General features: G+C 43.4%; 1 long non-coding RNA gene across 1 annotated transcript in view; it reads left to right on the top strand.

The window, feature by feature from the left end:
* Positions 1-3,311: 3,311 nt before the first annotated feature.
* The window catches only part of LOC138656865 (uncharacterized), a 52,262-nt gene continuing 33,699 nt past the window's right edge, over positions 3,312-21,874 (top strand). The window contains exon 1 of the long non-coding RNA XR_011316982.1: positions 3,312-3,444. This is a non-coding gene — a long non-coding RNA (uncharacterized lncRNA). The remainder of the gene's footprint in view (positions 3,445-21,874) is intronic.

The raw sequence follows: 21,874 nt of genomic DNA on the forward strand, positions 1-21,874 counted from the left end.
CAATTTGCATATTTCCCAGAGGAGCATTGCGGCTTTAAATCTCCGCATCTTGGCATGCTTAACATGTCACTATCCACAAGGAGAAACATTACCCCTTGGATCCCGGTAAGACTGCTCTCATACAGCCAAACCAGATCTCACACTTTTCACTGACTAAGGGCAGTACCCCGATACACAGTGTCTGTAAATTGAGGTTCTGGTTTTGGCTATTATCCTAAGTCACATGACAAGGCTCGTTAAAGGGAATCTGTCACCCCAAAATTTGCCTAAAAGCTAGGGACACCGGCATCAGGGGCTTATCTACAGCATTCTGTAATGCTGTAGATAAGCCTTTGATGTAACCTGAAAGAGAAGAAAAGCAAGTTAGATTATACTCACCCAGGGGCTGTCCCAATGTGGTCCGGTCCAATGGGTGTTGCGGTCCAGGTCCTCTCATCTTAATACGATGACGTCCTCTTCTTTTCCTCCTGCTGCGGCTCCTGTGCAGGCGTACTTTATCTACCCTGTTGAGGGCAGAGCAAAGTACTGCAGTGCACAGATGCCGGGAAAGGTCAACAGGGCAGATAAACAGGGCAGATAAAGTACGCCTTCCCAGGAGCCGTGGCAAGAAGCAAAGAAGAGGACGTCATCATATGAAAATGGGAGGCACTGGACCCGGACCGCGACGCCCATTGGACCGGACCACACCAGGACCGCCCCAGGTGAGTATAATCTAACTTGTTTTTCTTCTCTTTCAGCATTACAGAATGCTGTAGATAAGCCCCTGATGCCAGTAGCCTTAGCTTATAGCAAATTTTGGCATGACAGATTCCCTTTAAATGGTCGACATTGACTTTTAGGATTGCTATTTCCAATAGGTGGCACTAGAGTTCTAGTCCTCTTCCTCTCTGGAGACAATTTGCATTTTTCCCAGAGAAGCATTGTGGCTTCAAGTTTCCTCATCTCGGCATGCTTATCATGTCACGCTCCGCAAGGAGAAACAATACTTATTGGCTACTGGTTAATTGTTAGGCGAAGCCTGGAAAATGTTTTGCTTTGGGCTTTTTTTGTATATGAGTAAATGTATGCCACAATTATGGTAAAATAGACCAATAGATCAAAAAAGGATGAAAATGAGATAAAAGAAAAAGAATATCAAAATAGATCTGTTTTTTGTTGTAAATGACCCAGTAAACACCCTTTACAGGCTATGAATGGTTCTCTATAATTGGTATGGAGCACTTAAATAAAATGTTTCCAAATCCAGCACCTACATTCCTCAATTCTTAGATATGTAATACAGAGTTGTCTATATTTCTTCACAGCTACACTGATGCCTGGTATTGTCAGGAATGTTGTTCATATCTAATTTTACTTTACTATTTATTTACCGTATTTTGCGGTTTATAAGATGCACCAGATTATAAGATGCACCCCAAATTTTGAGGAGAAAAATAGGAAAAATAACTTTTTTTAATAATCTGGTGGTGCTTCTTATAATCCATGCATTTTATTGTTTAACGGGGTGATGACTGCAGTGAAGCGGGGTCCCAGGGTCGCTGCTGGGGGAGGCAGGAGTGGGGTGATCCTGTCGACCCCAGACTGGGAGAAAGGGGTGTTCGGTTGTGCAACACTGCATGTGTTCGGTGGTGCGGGGGCTCCACCGACATTTTGTGAAAACCCGGAGCCCCCGTACGTCTAGGGTTTACTATGCGGTGGACTCTGGGAAAATGGCTGCCAGTGGCGGCGCATACGCAGATGAAAATCTTGGCTCTGAGATCTCATCTCCTGAAGTCTTGGTGCCGAGATCTCCATCTGCCTATGCGCCGCCCTAGGCAGCCATTTTCCCGGAGTCCACAGCATAGTAAACCATGGAAGTGCGGGAGCTCCAGGCTTTCACAAAATGATGGTGGAGCCCCCGCACCACTAAACACCCGCAGCGTCACAAATCCAAACACCCGCCTCATCCCAGCCTGCAGCAATGCTCCACTCTTGCCTCCTCCTGCAGCGACCCTGGGACCCTGCTTCACCATGACCGGTATGGTATATTCGCATTATTAGACGCACCCCCGTTTTATAATCCGAAAAATGCGGTAATTTGTTCTTGACAAAGATTGTTTCTTTGGTTTATGATTTGCGCCTTTATTATTTTGCTTTATGCAATCGGCTCTATGGCACTGTAAAATACAGCTCTAGAAAAAATTAAGAGACCACTGCAAAATGTTCAGTTTGTCTGAGTTTTCTCTTCATAGGTATATTTCTGAGTAAAATGTAAATTGTTCTTTTATTCTTTAAACTTCTGACATGTCTCCGAATATTACATCACTTTGTCCATCCATTGAGTTACTAACTTCTACATTGAAAATAATGGATGAAAAATGGCATTTCTTCGCCTTTGGAGTCAATAGAACAATTTTCGTTTTAACATCTTTTTTGTACATTAGAATAACTGGGAGACATCAAAAAGTGGACAATTAAATGTCATCAGTTGTTTATTTTCTTGGCATCCTTAGTTGCACCTGGTTCAATGAAAAATCAACACAGATGGGAGTGAAAACACAATTTTCACAAAATTACAAGTTTTGTTAACAGCATGTCCTGTTTGTCTTCATAAACTCCCATTTTAACAAACCTCTGTGCAGAATGGTTAGAACAGGTCATTGGAATAAATGGGATCTATAAATAAATGAGATCCAAACATCTTTAGGTCAATATATAAAAAAAAACTGACTCTATTGGTAAAGATCATTATAACAATCCAAAGTATAAGAAAATATTGTAGATAACTTGCCTACCTCACCTGTACAACACCTGCTGTATGCTTACTTTCTTATACATCCTGTTAGTACAGATCATTGCATCCTGGATCACTGGCAAGTCTATAGCAATACAATATTAATAAGATTTAATACCGGTTTTGCAACATTCCATGGGTGTTACCAGTAAATGTAAACGCTGAACACTTATATTACAAAGCTTTACAGAATCCTGTTCTATGACATGGAGGAAAGACAATGAGCCTCTACCCTGACACAATATCTCCTGCCATCACCGCCATGACTTGCAGTTTAGAGGTAGATGTTTACATCTTGTTGTTCTGTATATATATACATATATATATATATATATATATATATACATACATACAGTATATACCTTCAATATAAGTTTCATGAAATCAAGTTTACAGAAAAAAGAATGAGTAATAGGTATAGCCCAATATAACAAGTAAAGTATAAATATAGGTTAGAAGTTCTGTCAAGTATTATATCACTAATAGGGTACAAAGTATTTTTAGTTCTGTAAGACAAATTCATTTTTTCTTGTTTCAGATACAATACTGCATGTAGTTCATGGAGCTGCCATTCTCTAAACTAGAAGTAGCTTTCATTTTATTGGCTTTCATCATTTTCTCTCTCTTCTCTTTGGCATCTATCTACAGTGAACCCGACCAAGGCAGTGAAGGTGAGTGAAAAAACAAATGGCTTAACCTGTTGACAATATTCATTACAATATTGTTAGTAGCATCTTATAAATAACCTTTTAGTGATGAAATAACTGTATACATGTTCCGTATAGCTGGAGGGTGAGCAAACATTGGGGCAACATGGTGGCTCAGTGGTTCGCACTGTCGCTTTCATGCGCTGTGGTCTTGGGTTAAAATTCCACCAAGGACAACATCTTCATGGAGTCGGTATTTGTTCTCCCGTGTTTATGGGGATTTCCACCATGTTATTCCAGTTTTCTCCCAAACTCCAAAGTCATACTAAAAGGGCAATTAGATGGGGAGCCCTAAAGAAGACAGTAATGATGATGTCTGTAAAGTACTGTAGAATTAGATTAATTTACTTGTGATATAATTGAGTAAATAATGTCATACCTCCTATGAGGCCCATGAGTCAAGGGGCTGGTGCAGCCCTTCCTACCCTAGCCTGTAAACATACGGATACTCAGGGCCAGGTGTTGGCGATTTAGCCAAGTGAGGCAAACTGCATTGAACGCTGCACTGTGACGAGTGCACTCATTGAAAAGGGGGCAGGTCATGCAGGAAGAGAGGAACACTGGACATTGAATGATTCCCCATTAGACTGATAAGAGCTTTCACTGGCTGCTGTATCTGTCCTCCTGCATGTCACACTCGAATGGTAAGTATTCATCTGTGATGTTAGGTGGCCCAGCAGCACAACACACAAGGAACCATAGTGAAGAAAGTGCAGAAGGACTTATAATTAGTGATGAGCGTGTGTACTCATTGCTCGGGTGACCTCCGAGTATCTATGACTGCTCGGAGATTTAGTTTTCATCTGAATGATTTACAGCTACTATCCTGCTTGATTACATGTGGGGATTCCCTAACAACCAGGCAACCCCCACATGGACTTAGCTTGGCTAGTAGCTGTAAATCATTCAGCTGCCGTAATGAAAACTAAACCTCCGAGCAGTTACAAATACTCGGAGGTCACCCGAGCGTGCTCGGGAAAACCCAAGCAATGAGTACACTAGCTCACCATTACTTATACTTATAATGTCTCTTCTGCTCTATGCACTGTTTCCTTCACAGAAGCATTACTTCAAAGAGTAGAGGTCATGGGAGGACGTCTTACATCATGGCAGGATCAGGGAGCTGTTATTTGTCCTGTCTGCTGTATCTCCATCTCAACAGTGGTTTGTGAAGCCCCATTTCATTTGTTCTCTGTGGCCAACTAAAAAAATTACAAGCAGGATCATCCATACATCCTTCACGGCACCAACTGTAGTGCCTCATAAAAAAATTAATAAAGTGTAGCTGTGGCACTTTTACACTCATAAAGGCTTTGCATACAGAGCAAAGCCAGGAAAAATTGATAAGGAGGGTAATGCAGTCATCAATAGACCCTTGAAAGCAACAACTTCAGGGCCTCATTACAATATTTTGAAAGTGACATTGATGTACTCGTACACTCATAAAGGCTTTGCACAAAGTGCAAAATCAGGAAACAATTATATCCAGTCATCCATAGACCCTTCAAGGTAACAAATATTGAAGATTTAAAACACTTTATGTGATGCGGTCATCTGGTGGTATTGAAAAGCAGGAGCTAATCCAGGTTTTGTTCATTTTTATCAGAGTGAAAATGTCTGAACTTTCTGTTGACAGATGAAATTGCCTCTCTGTTATCACCTTCCCCGGCAACACTAAAAACCCGCTCAGACAAGGCACTAGCAGCAGGGCAGTACAACACCTCCAAGGCATAGAGAGACAGCTAATTCCAGGTATCCAGATTTGAGACTCAATAACTGAGGGTTGCAAAGGAATTATGGAGTATGCTAGTTTTGTTGGTCAGGTTTTCTTGACCATCTTTTAAAACTTTTCCTTCTTGTCAAAAATACATGGCTATCAGGGTCTGGATGCTAGGAGGGTGTCATGAAATTGCCCCAGGCCTTTGTCAGTGCACCCCTGCCTCTGCTATACCTGGTTTGTGGCTCCCCTGCCTCTCATCCTTGGTAGGCCAGAAAGCTTGCCCTCTACTGCTAGCTTCTGATAGGAATTTTTTCAACATATTTTCCACTATGGCCTTCTGGTATAGCACCATTTTCGTAGATGTATCCACCTCAGGAAGGAGAGATGCTAAGTTCTCCTTGTAGCGTGGGTCTAGCAGGCTCAATAAACAGTACTTGTTTTTGGCCAACATGAATGTACCGCAAGGGTCACAGGAAAGGCAGCAGTACATAAAGTCTGCCATATGTGCCAAGCTTCTTACAGCCAAGACTTCTCTGTCTACACCACGTTGACTACTCTACATCTCTTTCTCCTCCATCTCTCCCTACTCATTTCCCTCCTCAGCCCATCCACATAGTAGTAATGGATACTAGCCTCTATTGCCAGCTCCTGTTCCTCCTCTTCCTCAGCTCCACCTCCTCATTGTTACTCAATACACGCTGAGCAGATGAGATGAGGCTGGACTGGATAGAATCTCCCTGTCTCAAGGCTTCATCCATCTCCACCTAGCCCACAAGCAAAGCTTCATGCTTAATTGTCAGCAGCGACTGTTTAAGTATGCGCAGAAATGGGATGGTTGCGTTGATGCTGGCGTCATCGCCAATCACCATCTTTGTGGAGTCCTCAAAGTCTTGGAGATCTGTACAAATGTCAGATATCAATGCCCACTCTTCAGTTGCTATGTGCGGAGGCTGACCAGAATATCGATGGGTGTGTTGGAAGTAGTATTCTACAACTGTCACCTACTGTTCACAAAGCCTTGCCAGCATGTGCAGTATAGCGTTCCAGAACATGGTCACATCGCACACCAGTCAGTGAGCTGGCATTTGCATGCTCTGTTGCAGTAATGCTAGAGCTTCGGCAGCTGTTGCTGACTTGTGGAAATGAGCCCTGACGTGACATACTTTGACCCAAAACTCTGGCAAATCTGGGTAGTTTTTCAGAAACTGAACTGCCTATTTGGGCACGTGGACCAAGCATAGTACAAGTGTGAACTTACCAAGCTACACAGCCTACACCAGCTCACAGCCATTATCACACACCACTATGCCTGGTTGTAGGTTCAGTGGTGAGAGACACAGATCTGTCTGTTCTTTTATGCCTTTTCAATAACTCTGTCCATCGCTCTGTCCCACTATGTAATCCAATTCTGGGGGATAATTTTCATTTTGAACGGTGCCAAGATGTGACCATCCAGGCAGAAAACCGCTGGGGAATGAGATGCTGTGAGAGCAGCCGGCCTGAACTGCGGTGACCTCAGCACAGTAGGAAAAAGTCAGTGATGAGGTCACCACAGCTCAAGCTCAGTGTCTTCACAGCAGATCACTGAGAAAAATTATCACGGTGATCTGCTGTGAAGACACTGAGCTTGAACTGCGGTGACCTCATCACTGACTTTTTCCCATGGTCCTGAGGTCACCGCAGTTCAGGCCGGATGGGAATGCAGCCTCAGTGACGTCACTGAGGCTGTGCTCACAGCTGTTCATTCATCAGTGGTTTTATGCCTGGACGGTTGCATCTTGGCACAGTCCAGGTTGAAAGCTAATTATCCCCCAGACATGGATTACGGGGTGGGACAGAACGACGGACAGGCATGGTATATTGTTGTTTTTTAATTTTTATTACAGGAGATCGAGGGCATCGGTGGAATTAGGTGAGGTCATAAGTATGGTTTCATTGAGAATATTAAAGGAGTCTGCGTCATTTTTTCAATTAAAGAACGTTATTCTGACTGTGTCTTTATTTAACAAATAACTATAGGATTAATATAGCTTTTTAGCCTGAGAATACCAGCCCCCCGTTGAGAGCTTTAGCAAAGCTGGTTGTCAAAAATGGGGGGACCCCATGCTATTTTTTAAAATTATTTATTCAAATAATTAAAATAAACAGTGTGGGAACCCCTTTATTCTTGATAACCAACCTTGCTAAAGCTGACAGCTGAGGGTTTCAGCCCCCAGCTGTAAGTTTTGCCTGGTTGGTTCAAGAAAATAGGGGGAACCCACATCTGGTTTTTCATTCATTTACTTCCAATACCCCGATCATCCGCTCCTGCTATCACTGTTATTAGCGGCAACAGGTGTCGGATGATGGGAGTAAGAGTCCCAAAAGCCCCCACCTGCTGTCATCATTCAGACTTTAATATAACTTTCATCATTCTCTTCTGCTCATGCCGATCACTGGCAGAGCAGGGGAGAATACTGAGAGCCATCTTCAGCACCTGCCACTGGGGAACAGTGCTTACTGAAGCACTTTTTCCTAGGGCCGATGCTTGTCACATGGAGGACATTAATATGTGTTCTCCGTGTGCGGGATGTTTTGCCGTCTGTCCTGACTGTAAAAAATGGGCATGTCTAAGTGTGGGGCACATGGACACACAGTTCATGGAAACACACTGACATGTGCACAGACCCATTCATTTGAATGGGTCTACCTGTGTCAGTGTCTCTGGTACGTGTGATAACTGTCACCACACATACAGGAGACACAGATGTGTGAAAGAGGCTTTAGAAGGACTGTTAGTATTATGGTTCAGATTCAGCACCAGTATTAACGCTAGAGAATAGAGAACTCTGATTCATTCAAATGTGCACACAACCCTGGACAAACAGTCTGTTCCTCTAATATAAACAGTAACTAAACTTTGCAATGGCGTCAGTGTGCCAATTATGGTGGCGCCTGTCCTTTCATAACCTGTTATGAGGTATTACGGCCAGCCAATCATAGTAATGCCACTATCAAGATGGCTACGGCATTAGAGTGACTGGCATGACATCCTTGCAGCTTATTGGCTGTGTATCAGGTGCCAAATATGCAGGGCGGGGATCCAAGCACTAATTCCGAGAACAAATAATGCTCGTCGTGTGATATCTGAGTATCACCAAGCACGTTCACTCATCATTAGTCCTCACAATTTAATTCAGTGTCAAATGTATACAAAAGAATATCTAAACAAGCCCGTTACATTTTGGAAACAAGTCCTCTGGACAGATGAGGTTAAAATAGAACTCTGGCCACAATGATCAAATGCATGTTTGAAGAAAAAAGGGTATAGAATTTCAGGAAAAGAACATCTTGCCAACCATTAAGCTTCGAGGGTGGATCGATCATGCTTTGGGGTTGTGTTGCAGCCAATTGCACGGGGAACTGTTATGAACTGGTGGTTCAGAAACACAATGGACCTGGTGGTTAAGAGCACACCAAGTGACCTGATAGTTACTAATAACGTAGGACGAGCTCTGAGACGTGGGAACTCTGCTGACCGCAATCCCTAATCCTATCACACCACACTAGAGGTAGCCGTGGAGCGCTCCTGACCAGACCTAGGCGCCTCGGGCACAGCCTGAGAAACTAGCTAGCCCTGAAGATAGAAAAACAAGCCTACCTTGCCTCAGAGAAATTCCCCAAAGGAAAAGGCAGCCCCCCACATATAATGACTGTGAGTAAAGATGAAAATACAAACACAGAGATGAAATAGATTTTAGCAAAGTGAGGCCCGACTTACTGAATAGACCGAGGATAGGAAGGATATCTTTGCGGTCAGCACAAAAACCTACAAACAACCACGCAGAGGGCGCAAAAAGACCCTCGTACCGACTAACGGCACGGAGGTGCTCCCTCTGCGTCCCAGAGCTTCCAGCAAGCAAGAAAAACCAATATAGCAAGCTGGACAGAAAAAATAGCAAACAAAAGTAACACAAGCAGACTTAGCTTATGCAAGGAAGACAGGTAACAAGAACGATCCAGGAGAGAGCAAGACCAATACTGGAACATTGACTGGAGGCTAGGAACAAAGAACTAGGTGGAGTTAAATAGAGCAGCACCTAACGACTTAACCTCGTCACCTGAGGAAGGGAACTCAGAAGCCGCAGCCCCACTCACATCCACCAAAGGAAGCTCATGGACAGAACCAGCCGAAGTACCACTCATGACCACAGGAGGGAGCTTGACCACAGAATTCACAACAGGGAACATTTCACAAGTAGAGTGAAGAATCGATTCAATTTTAATTTTAACAAATTCTTGATGCAAATATAACACCATCTGTACAAAAGCTGAAGTTGAAAGAGGATGGCTTATACAAAAGGATAATGATCCTAAATACATGTCAAAATCCACAGCAGACAATCTCAAAAGGCACAAACTGAGGCTGGTTTCACACGTCCAGATAATTCCAGTACCAGAAAAAATTGGTACCGGAATTATCCGTGTCCGTGTGCCCCTACATTTCTGTGGCACATCAGTGTGCCCACTGGGTACCACACGCACCGTGCTGGGTACCACACGTACCAGCATCTGGTGCTGAAGCCGCGATTCATATCTTCCCTGCAGCAGCATTTGCTGCAGAGAAGATATGAATAATAGTGTTTAAAATAAAGATCTATGTGCCCCCCGCCCTCCCACCCCCTGTGCTTCCCCCCCTCCCCCCGCTGTTCTGAAAAAAAATCAACAAGCTCCCTCGTGGGCTGTCGCTGCTTCCTGTTCTGGCCGCATCTTCTCCTGTATGCGGTCACGTGGGGCCGTGGATTACAGTAATGAATATGCGGCTCCACCTCCCATAGGGGTGGAGCCGCATATTCATTACTGTAAATGAGTGGCCCCATGTGACCGCATACAGGAGAAGATGCGGCCAGAACAGGAAGCAGCGACAGCCAACGAGGGAGCTTGGTGAGTATTTTCAGAACAGCGGGGGGGGCGCACAGGGGGTGGGAGACATAGATCTTTATTTTAAACACTATTATTCATATCTTCTCTGCAGCAAACGCTGCTGCAGGGAAGATATGAATCGCGGCTTCAGCACCAGTGGGGGGGTCAGCGCGTAATGTACCGCTGTCTCCTGCACGGCACACAGACTGCACACGGACAACGTCCGTGTGCGGTACATGTTTTACACGGACCCATTGACTTTAATGGGTCCGTGTAATACGTGCGCTCCCACGAACACTGACATGTCTCCATGTTTGGCACACGGAGACACGGTCCACAAAAAATCAATGACATCTGCACAGATGCATTGATTTTTATGTGTCTACGTGTGTCAGTGCCTCCGGTACGTGAAGAAACTGTCACCTCACGTACCGGAGACACTGACGTGTGAAACAAGCCTGAAGGTTTTACAACAGCCCTCACAAAACCCTGATCTAAACATCATTGAAATCTGTGGCTAGACCTCAAAATAGCAGTGCATGCAAGACGACCAAGGAATCTCACAGAACCGGAAGAATTTTCCAAGGAAGAAAGGATGAAAATATCTTAAACAACAACTGAAAGACTTTTGTCTGGGTATAAAAAGCATTTACAAGCTGTGATGCTTGCAAACGGTGGTGCTACTAACCATGAAGAATGCCCAAAGTTTTGCATTGGCCCATTTTTCTTTTTCTAATTTTTAAAATTTAAGAGATGAAAATATTTATTTTTCTTTACCAAAAATACAAAGAAAATGTGTCATCTCTAAACGTTAGCCCCGTTTCTTAAATATTTATGAAATGTAATGGATACTTTGATCATTTCTTTATTACAATAGGTATAATGTTGTTGACTATGGTCAAACTATTAGCTTAGAGTTTATATAGTTTTTTTTTGCCTCTCTGAGACCTAAGTTTATTGAATAAGCCATGGTAAGCTATCAATTAATTTATGCTAATATACCAATACTTGGTTGCAGGTAATTTTCCATTAGTGCCAGCAGATCTAGGTACAGTTCACTAATAAGTTTCCTCCCCTTCAGCTATAGCATGGGAGTAGATTGTACTGGGATAGAAATAATTTAGGTTATGTTCACACATTGCGTTTTTGCAGCCTTTTTCATGCAAATTTTCAGTTTCACAGTATTAGCAGAGTCTGAGATTTCAGAAATCTCATGTACACAGCTTGTTGTTTTTTCCTGATGGTTTTATCAAACAGCTGCATTTCTGCATAATGCAGATGTCACTTCTCTCGGCGTTTTTTCAGCATTTTTGCAGCATTTTTCACCCATTGAAAGCAATGGGTAGTGCAAAAAATGGTGGGAAAAATGCTGCAAAAACACGTGTATCATGTTTTGCTGCGCTTTTGGTGCCAACACCTGATGAAGTTGAATCAGATTATTTTTTTTATGTACTAAACTTTATCAGCATGCACAAGAGACAAATGTAACTTGACAAAACACAGTAAAAACTGTAGCAAAAGCACCGCAACAAAAGGCGGCACTCAGCAAAATCTGCTTTTTTAATCTTGCTGTTATACTATCAAGAGAGCAGGTTTTGCATGTCGAAAAAAGCATCAAAAACGTAACGTGTGAACATAGCCTTACAGATTGCAGATACTGCCTGTTTTATGGAAAATTGAAGGGTATGTCCAATCAATGAAATTATACTGTATAAAGTCTAATGAAAAGGCAATAAAAAAGCAACTAATGTGGTAGTGTGTTTCGATTGGTTTCTTTAACCCCCTCCTACAAAAGGAGGTAACTGCATGTCCACATTTTTGCTGATTTCCCACAATAGGGCATACAGTTATGGCTCTGGGATGGCATGGGTACAGAAGTTGTGCCAGTAGCATCCCCAGAAAGAGCAGGCTGGTTTCGGAGCATCCAAAGGCCTAGCAATGCTCTCTATGTCTTCCCTATCCCACAACATATCAGATCTCACCAGAGACAAAGCCTAATTGCTGTCAGTCAAACACTACATTCTGGTTGTGCATGTGCCTTTTTGCTTTATACTTTCCCGTTGCTTGGTTAAACTAGATGGACATTTCCTCATAATGTACAGCCTAATATGCTAGTACAGAGCAGCCTAAAAACACGCGAGAGTCCTTTGAACAACGCCCTCTTGGTAAAGACCAAGATCATTTGCATACAGACACACTAAATGTAAAGACCCATATTTTTGGAGCATTATGGAAGATTTAAGAAAAAGAAAAATACTCAATACTCAATGGAGAAGCAAGAATAGAAAACGACCAAACACTGGTACTTCTGAGCAGTTGGTAAGATTGTTATCATTAACGCCAACAAAAAGCCTCCAATTTAGAAAAAAAAAAATTTTGACCTGAAGATATTTTCTTACAAACATGAATAGCAGCCTGTGAACTAGTCAGTAATAATTCATAAAGTAATATATTATACCAGTGTTATTGTATGCTACATGTCTCACATGCTATTCTAGTGGGATTTTTCACATTCAAGCAACATTAGCTGCCTTGTAGAAATAATAACATTCAACCCCAAATTAACCCCAGGAAGCTTTCAAACATTCCAGTCTTATTTAGCTCTAATTTATTTTTCTGTTTTGGTTTCTCAAAATGTTTGTGTAATTGTAATTTTCTTGTCGTATTAGGCATACATACAATTATCATATCTCTACATTTACCAAAATATTCTAATTACATCATATTCAAAACTAAAACACACATTTAATTTTAGTACTCTTAGAATTAGTACAAAATGTGTATCGACGTTTAACAACATTATTAATGCTTTTCATTTTAAATTCCACTAGAAAGTGAATGATGTAATATTTATTTTACAATGTAATTAGTAACATAGTAACATAGTAACATAGTTAGTAAGGCCGAAAAAAGACATTTGTCCATCCAGTTCAGCCTATATTCCATCATAATAAATCCCCAGATCTACGTCCTTCTACAGAACCTAATAATTGTATGATACAATATTGTTCTGCTCCAGGAAGACATCCAGGCCTCTCTTGAACCCCTCGACTGAGTTCGCCATCACCACCTCCTCAGGCAAGCAATTCCAGATTCTCACTGCCCTAACAGTAAAGAATCCTCTTCTATGTTGGTGGAAAAACCTTCTCTCCTCCAGACGCAAAGAATGCCCCCTTGTGCCCGTCACCTTCCTTGGTATAAACAGATCCTCAGCGAGATATTTGTATTGTCCCCTTATATACTTATACATGGTTATTAGATCGCCCCTCAGTCGTCTTTTTTCTAGACTAAATAATCCTAATTTCGCTAATCTATCTGGGTATTGTAGTTCTCCCATCCCCTTTATTAATTTTGTTGCCCTCCTTTGTACTCTCTCTAGTTCCATTATATCCTTCCTGAGCACCGGTGCCCAAAACTGGACACAGTACTCCATGTGCGGTCTAACTAGGGATTTGTACAGAGGCAGTATAATGCTCTCATCATGTGTATCCAGACCTCTTTTAATGCACCCCATGATCCTGTTTGCCTTGGCAGCTGCTGCCTGGCACTGGCTGCTCCAGGTAAGTTTATCATTAACTAGGATCCCCAAGTCCTTCTCCCTGTCAGATTTACCCAGTGGTTTCCCGTTCAGTGTGTAATGGTGATATTGATTCCCTCTTCCCATGTGTATAACCTTACATTTATCATTGTTAAACCTCATCTGCCACCTTTCAGCCCAAGTTTCCAACTTATCCAGATCCATCTGTAGCAGAATACTATCTTCTCTTGTATTAACTGCTTTACATAGTTTTGTATCATCTGCAAATATCGATATTTTACTGTGTAAACCTTCTACCAGATCATTAATGAATATGTTGAAGAGAACAGGTCCCAATACTGACCCCTGCGGTACCCCACTGGTCACAGCGACCCAGTTAGAGACTATTGATTTATTTTATTTTACTTTATACATATCTTTATACATTAATTTAAAGAACTCCTCCCACTAAAGTTTTTATCCTCTTAATATCTTGTAATCATCATACTATATAGCACTCTGTACTTACAATTGCTCTTTTTGCCTTTGTTCCCAGCTAATTCATCTCCTTTCTCTGTTCTATGTAGAAACAGGAAGTCTTTTGTCCCTGCAGAAATCATTCTTCTCTTCAACTCCCGACCCAGCTGCTCCCTCCTCCCTCTGCCATTTACATTTATGGTGACCTATGAATCATACAGGGAAATTGACCTCCTGTTTCTACATAGAGATTAGAAGGATTCAGCTCTAAGGAGTGGTAGAAACTGGTGTATGTCCTCACCCTTTTAAACACGTCTCGGTTAACTGTTTGTATATGGTTGTGTTTACTATACCACTGCAAGTGCTGCTGTGTATATATATTACCTCATGTATATGATGTTGTAGGGAAAGTGCAGTACTGACGTTTTCCCACTAGATGGAGTACCTTACAATAGTGTGCATAGTGCTAGATAGGAGTTTCACATAGTTAAGAACTAGCTTACTGTATGTAGGAGGGGTCTGCTGTTGTGAATTCTGTTGTCGGGCTCCCTCCTGTGGTCATGAATGGTACTTCGCCTGAGCCTATGCAATGTGATAGGACTTTGACCAGAGCTGAACGGCAAGAACACAGACGTCGGAATGGGCTATGTTTTTACTGTGGTGATTCCACTCATGCTATCTCCGACTGTCCTAAGCGCACTAAGCGGTTCGCTAGGTCTGCCACCATTGGTACGATACAGTCTAAATTTCTATTGTCCGTTACTCTGATTTGCTCTTTGTCATCCTATTCTGTTATGGCATTTGTGGATTCAGGCGCTGCCCTGAATTTGATGGACTTGGAGTATGCTAGGCGCTGTGGTTTTTTCTTGGAGCCCTTGCAGTATCCTATTCCTTTGAGAGGAATTGATGCTACGCCTTTGGCCAAGAATAAGCCTCAGTACTGGACCCAATTGACCATGTGCATGGCTCCTGCACATCAGGAGGATATCCGCTTTCTGGTATTGCATAATCTGCATGATGTGGTCGTTTTGGGGTTGCCATGGCTACAGGTTCATAATCCAGTATTGGACTGGAAATCTATGTCTGTGTCCAGCTGGGGTTGCCAGGGGGTACATGGTGATGTTCCATTTTTGTCTATTTCGTCTTCCACTCCTTCTGAAGTTCCAGAGTTTTGTCGGATTATCGGGATGTATTTGATGAGCCCAAAGCCAGTGGCCTACCTCCTCATAGGGATTGCGATTGTGCAATTAATTTGATTCCTGGTAGTAAGTTTCCTAAGGGCCGATTGTTCAATTTATCTGTGCCAGAACACGCCGCTATGCGGAGTTATATAAAGGAATCCTTGGAGAAAGGCCATATTCGTCCGTCGTCATCACCATTAGGAGCAGGGTTCTTTTTTGTGGCCAAGAAGGATGGTTCTTTGAGACCTTGTATTGATTACCGCCTTCTTAATAAAATTACAGTCAAATTTCAGTATCCTTTGCCGTTGCTGTCTGATTTGTTTGCTCGTATTAAAGAGGCTAGATAGATCTTCGATGGGCATATAATCTTGTGCGTATTAAACAAGGCGATGAATGGAAAACAGCCTTTAATACGCCCGAGGGCCATTTTGAGTACCTGGTTATGCCATTCGGGCTTTCCAATGCTCCATCAGTATTTCAGTCCTTTATGCATGACATCTTCCGAGAGTACCTGGATAAATTCCTGATTGTGTATTTGGATGATATTTTGGTCTTTTCGGATGATTGGGAGTCTCATGTGAAGCAGGTCAGAATGGTGTTCCAGGTCCTTCGTGCGAATTCCTTGTTTGTGAAGGGGTCAAAGTGTCTCTTTGGAGTTCAGAAGGTTTCATTCTTGGGGTTCATTTTTTCCCCTTCTACTATCGAGATGGACTCTGTTAAAGTCCAGGCCATTTACGATTGGACTCAGCCGACATCTGTGAAGAGCCTGCAAAAGTTCCTGGGCTTTGCTAATTTTTATCGGCGCTTCATCGCTAATTTTTCTAGTGTTGCTAAACCGTTGACTGATTTGACCAAGAAGGGTGCTGATGTGGTCAATTGGTCTTCTGCAGCTGTAGAGGCTTTTCAGGATTTGAAGCGTCGTTTTTCTTCTGCCCCTGTGTTGTGCCAGCCAGATGTTTCGCTCCCGTTTCAGGTTGAGGTTGATGCTTCTGAGATTGGAGCAGGGGCTGTTTTGTTGCAAAGAAGTTCTGATGGCTCGGTGATGAAGCCATGTGCTTTCTTTTCTAGAAAGTTTTCGCCTGCTGAGCGTAATTATGATGTTGGTAATCGTGAATTGTTGGCCATGAAGTGGGCATTCGAGGAGTGGCGTCATTGGCTTGAAGGAGCCAAGCATCACGTGGTGATCTTGACAGATCACAAGAATTTGACTTATCTTGAGTCTGCCAAACGGTTGAATCCGAGACAGGCTCGATGGTCGTTATTTTTGTCCCGTTTTGATTTTGTGGTTTCGTACCTTCCGGGCTCTAAGAATGTGAAGGCTGATGCCCTGTCGAGGAGTTTTGTGCCTGACTCTCCGGGTGTTCCTGAGCCGGCGGGTATTCTCAAAGAGGGGGTAATTTTGTCTGCCATCTCCCCTGATTTGCGGCGGGTGCTGCAAAAATTTCAGGCTGATAGACCTGACCGTTGCCCAGCGGAGAAACTGTTTGTCCCTGATAGATGGACTAGTAGAGTTATCTCTGAGATTCATTGTTCAGTGTTGGCTGGGCATCCTGGAATCTTTGGTACCAGAGATTTGGTGGCTAGATTCTTTTGGTGGCCATCTTTGTCATGGGATGTGCGTTTTTTTGTGCAGTCCTGTGGGACTTGTGCTCGGGCTAAGCCCTGCTGTTCTCGTGCCAGTGGGTTGCTTTTGCCCTTGCCGGTCCCGAAGAGGCCCTGGACGCATATTTCTATGGATTTTATTTCGGATCTCCCCGTCTCTCAAAAGATGTCGGTCATTTGGGTGGTTTGTGATCGCTTTTCTAAGATGGTCCATTTGGTACCTTTGTCTAAATTGCCTTCCTCCTCTGATTTGGTGCCATTATTTTTCCAGCATGTGGTTCGTTTACATGGTATCCCGGAGAACATCGTTTCTGACAGAGGTTCCCAGTTTGTTTCGAGGTTTTGGCGGTCCTTTTGCGCTAAGATGGGCATTGATTTGTCTTTTTCCTTGGCTTTCCATCCTCAGACAAATGGCCAAACCGAACGAACTAATCAAACTTTGGAAACATATCTGAGATGCTTTGTTTCTGCTGATCAGGATGATTGGGTGTCCTTTTTGCCGTTGGCTGAGTTCGCCCTTAATAATCGGGCCAGCTCGGCTACTTTGGTTTCGCCGTTTTTCTGCAATTCTGGTTTCCATCCTCGTTTCTCTTCAGGGCAGGTTGAGTCTTCGGACTGTCCTGGTGTAGATACTGTGGTGGATAGGTTGCAGCAGATTTGGACTCATGTGGTGGACAATTTGACATTGTCCCAGGAGAAGGCTCAACGTTTCGCTAACCGCCGGCGCTGCGTGGGTCCCCAACTTCGTGTTGGGGATTTGGTTTGGTTGTCGTCTCGATATGTTCCTATGAAGGTTTCCTCTCCTAAGTTTAAGCCTCGTTTCATTGGTCCGTATAAGATTTCTGAGGTTCTCAATCCTGTGTCATTTCGTTTGGCCCTTCCTGCTTCTTTTGCCATCCATAATGTGCTCCATAGGTCGTTATTGCGGAGATACGTGACGCCTGTGGTTCCATCCGTTGATCCTCCTGCCCCGGTGTTGGTTGAGGGGGAGTTGGAGTATGTGGTGGAGAAGATTTTGGATTCTCGTGTTTTGAGACGGAAACTCCACAGACCTGGTCAAGTGGAAGGGTTATGGTCAGGAAGATAATTCCTGGGTTTTTGCCTCTGATGTTCATGCTGCCGATCTGGTTCGTGCCTTTCATTTGGCTCATCCTGGTCGGCCTGGGGGCTCTGGTGAGGGTTCGGTGACCCCTCCTCAAGGGGGGGGTACTGTTGTGAATTCTGTTGTCGGGCTCCCTCCTGTGGTCATGAATGGTACTTCGGCTGGTTCTGTCCATGGACTTCCTCTGGTGGGTGTTTCTGAGTTTCCTTCCACAGGTGACGAGGTTAATTCGTTAGCTGGCTGCTCTATTTAACTCCACTTAGATCTTTGCTCCATGCCACCTGTCAATGTTCCAGTATTGGTCTAGTTCACTCCTGGATCGTTCCTGTGACCTGTCTTCCCAGCAGAAGCTAAGTTCCAGCTTGTATTTCTTTGGTTTGCTATTTTTCTGTCCAGCTTGCTATTTTTATTGTTGTCTTGCTTGCTGGAAGCTCTGGGACGCAGAGGGAACGCCTCCGCACCGTGAGTTGGTGCGGAGGGTCTTTTTGCGCCCTCTGCGTGGTCTTTTTGTAGGTTTTTGTGCTGACCGCAAAGTAACCTTTCCTATCCTCGGTCTGTTCAGTAAGTCGGGCCTCACTTTGCTAAATCTATTTCATCTCTGTGTTTGTATTTTCATCTTTACGCACAGTCATTATATGTGGGGGCTGCCTTTTCCTTTGGGGAATTTCTCTGAGGCAAGGTAGGCTTTATTTTTCTATCTTTAGGGCTAGCTAGTTCCTTAGGCTGTGCCGAGTTGCATAGGGAGCGTTAGGCGCAATCCACGGCTATTTCTAGTGTGTTTGATAGGATTAGGGATTGCGGTCAGCAGAGTTCCCACGTCCCAGAGCTCGTCCTTTATTATCAGTAACTATCAGGTCATTCTGTGTGCTCTTTGCCACCAGGTCCATTATTGTCCTGACCACCAGGTCATAACAGTCTGCTGTGTGGTAAGCTAGGAGCATTTCCTGAATCTAGTGAGAAGGGCCTGGGTGCCCAAGCAGTCAACACGGGCTTAAGTGCCCGGAATGATACCAGCGACCACACAATGTTGATTAAGGGAGAAGCCCAGCCATCCGCAGCACCAGGCCTGTACAGTAATAGGCCAGTACAATAGCAGGAAAATAAGCTAAAGACAGAAGCAGTGACAATACAGGGACACAGGTGGCTTCATAATGTGGCAACTTATCGCATGGGTTGACGCCCTCAGATCCAGTGCGAAATGGCTGAGGGAGCACTCAGGTGCAGTGAGTGTGGACCAGGAGGACACTGTGTCACCGCAAGAGACAGTACAGGTGGGCAGGTCGCTCACCATGTGGCAACTGACTTCGGAGGCTGATATTCTCATGTCTGGGGCAAAGTAGACTAGGAAAAGTCTAACCGTAGCAGAGCTGAACAGGGAGGACGGTGAGGAACTATGTGAGATGGTCCGACTCGGGTACGTGCTGTGTGACAGAGAGAGAAGTGCAGGGAAAGAGGAAGAAATGTGCAATGTGAAACCTGTTGTAAATGCTGTGAAGAATATGGATGCGCTGCGTAAAGAAAATAGTAAAGTTGTTCATTTGAAAGTTGAAATGGACTGTGTCTCTATTTATGCGGAACCGTCTATAGGGAGCTTACAGCAGAGCAGAGAGGGCCCTGATGGCGTGAAAGTGAAGCCACAGGTATGCAGCGTAATGGACACTATTTTCATGTGACGGGAGGCCAGGGTATCAATGCCCCGGAGTCCTCGGCCATGGCTACGGCTCTGACCCTCCCTTACACAGCTAAGCAGTTTTAATCACGTGATGTCATAAACCTAGTGGAAAAGAGAAGAATTAACTCAAGTAGAAGGGCAAAATGAGCAATTGTAAGTTTACAGTGCTATATAATGTGATGAGTCTGACTGCAATATATCAAGAGGATAAAAACTTTGATGGGATCAGATGTCAGTACAACAAGACACACTTTAAGCTGTGAAAGGATATTTTTTTAAACATTTTGTGAATATGAGTGCAATTACCTTATCATCAACAATATAATGAAACACAAAAAAGTCCTTATTTAGTGGCTATGGCACTTTGAAGGATATGTTAATCAAAAAGAGGACTTATATAATATAACCTAATAGTATATAAGTCCGCTGTTTGGTTAACATCACCAATATAAGTTGGAATCATGTCTATTTACACATAATAAGCAGTGGAGCACACCTCATGGTCACTACTAGTGATGAGTGAGCACTAAAATGCTCGTGTGCTCATTGTCGAGCAGATTGGAATACTCGGGTTTTCGACCCGAGCAATGAGCCCAATGTAAGTCTATGGGAGACCCGAGTATTATTACCCCCAGTGGTCCTTTTAAGGTCTAAAAATGTCTGAAAATGATGGAAACACTGCTCAAATGTCACAGGGACATCATGGGGATCGCCCCTGGAAGCATTCCAGACTTCCAGTTCACAGCTTTAAACCATTTTTTCTGATATTCATGCCATTTTTCCCTGAGCCACAAAAAACACATAAAAACAAAACCAAAACGGGTTTTGCTTGGAAATATGTCAAGGTAAATCATTTGCAGGTTAATAACTTGCCTGTAAGGCCAAATATTTAACCCCAGAACGAAAATTTCCTCCCTCACCTGGGCTTAGTTCAGACGCAGCGTTTTTAAAGTGTTTTTCAACTTTAACGTTGCTTTCAACCACTAGAAATGCATTCACTGGGAAATGTCATTGTAACATGTAACAACACTAGCTGGCCATGTGGTGTGTGACACATAAGCAGACCCATCTTGTTTCATTTATGAAGGACGGACTCTTAAAGTCACAGAGCCTATTTTTACTGTTGCATCAGACAGCATTAATGTTCTTAAGGGGCCATTATTAAACAGTGGGTCTCCTAAGCTGTTGTAGCCTATGCTGTGAGTGGATGGGCTGCCAAGCATTATGACGCAAGGCAAGCCCTGCTGCATAGTCAGTCATATGCACCCCACAGCACCTTGTAACCCACATACTGGGTGGGCCCATGAAAATCCACTTCACAATATGCATTTTGTACTCTGTACTCCTTTGTTTTACACATTGGCGGCAAGACCAGCCCTGCTGCATTGTCAGTCATATGCACCACATTAGATCTTGGAACCCACATACTAGATGGGCCCAGGAAAATCCACTTCACAATAAGCATTTTGTACTCCCGTACTCCTTTGTTTTACATATTGGCTGCAAGGCCAGCCCTGCTGCATAGTCAGTCATATGCACCCCATTAGGCCTTGGAACGCACATACTGGATGGAACAATGAAAATCCACTTCACAATATACATTTTGTACTCCGGTACTCCTTTGTTTTACTAATTGGCAGCAAGACCAGCCCTGCTGCATAGTCAGTCATATGCACCCTATTACACCTTAGAACCCAAATACTAGATGGGCCCAGGAAAATCCACTTCACAATATGCATTTTGTTCTCCCATACTCCTTTGTTTTACTAATTGGCAGCAAGGTGAGCCCTGCTGCATAGTCAGTCATATACACGCAATTAGGCCTTGGAACCCACATACTGGATGGGCCCAGGAAAATCCACTTCACAATATGCATTTTGTACTCCCGTACTCCTTTGCTTTACACATTGGCAGCAAGGCCAGCCCTGCTGCATAGTCATATGCACCCCATTAGGCCTTGGAACCCACATACTGGATGAGCCCATGAAAATCCACTTCACAATATACATTTTGTACTCCGGTACTCCTTTGTTTTACACATTGGCAGCAAGGCCAGCCCTGCTACATAGTCAGTCATATGCACCCCATTACGCCTTAGAACCCAAATACTGGATGGGCCCATGAAAATCCACTCGTATTTTTTAATGGTATGATGGTTCCCTCTTTGCAGAATCATTTACATGAGAATTTGGCAATTTTATTTGCCATGTTTTTAACACTA

Source organism: Ranitomeya imitator, chromosome 1, assembly GCF_032444005.1.
Source record: "Ranitomeya imitator isolate aRanImi1 chromosome 1, aRanImi1.pri, whole genome shotgun sequence".
NCBI classification, from domain to species: domain Eukaryota; kingdom Metazoa; phylum Chordata; class Amphibia; order Anura; family Dendrobatidae; genus Ranitomeya; species Ranitomeya imitator.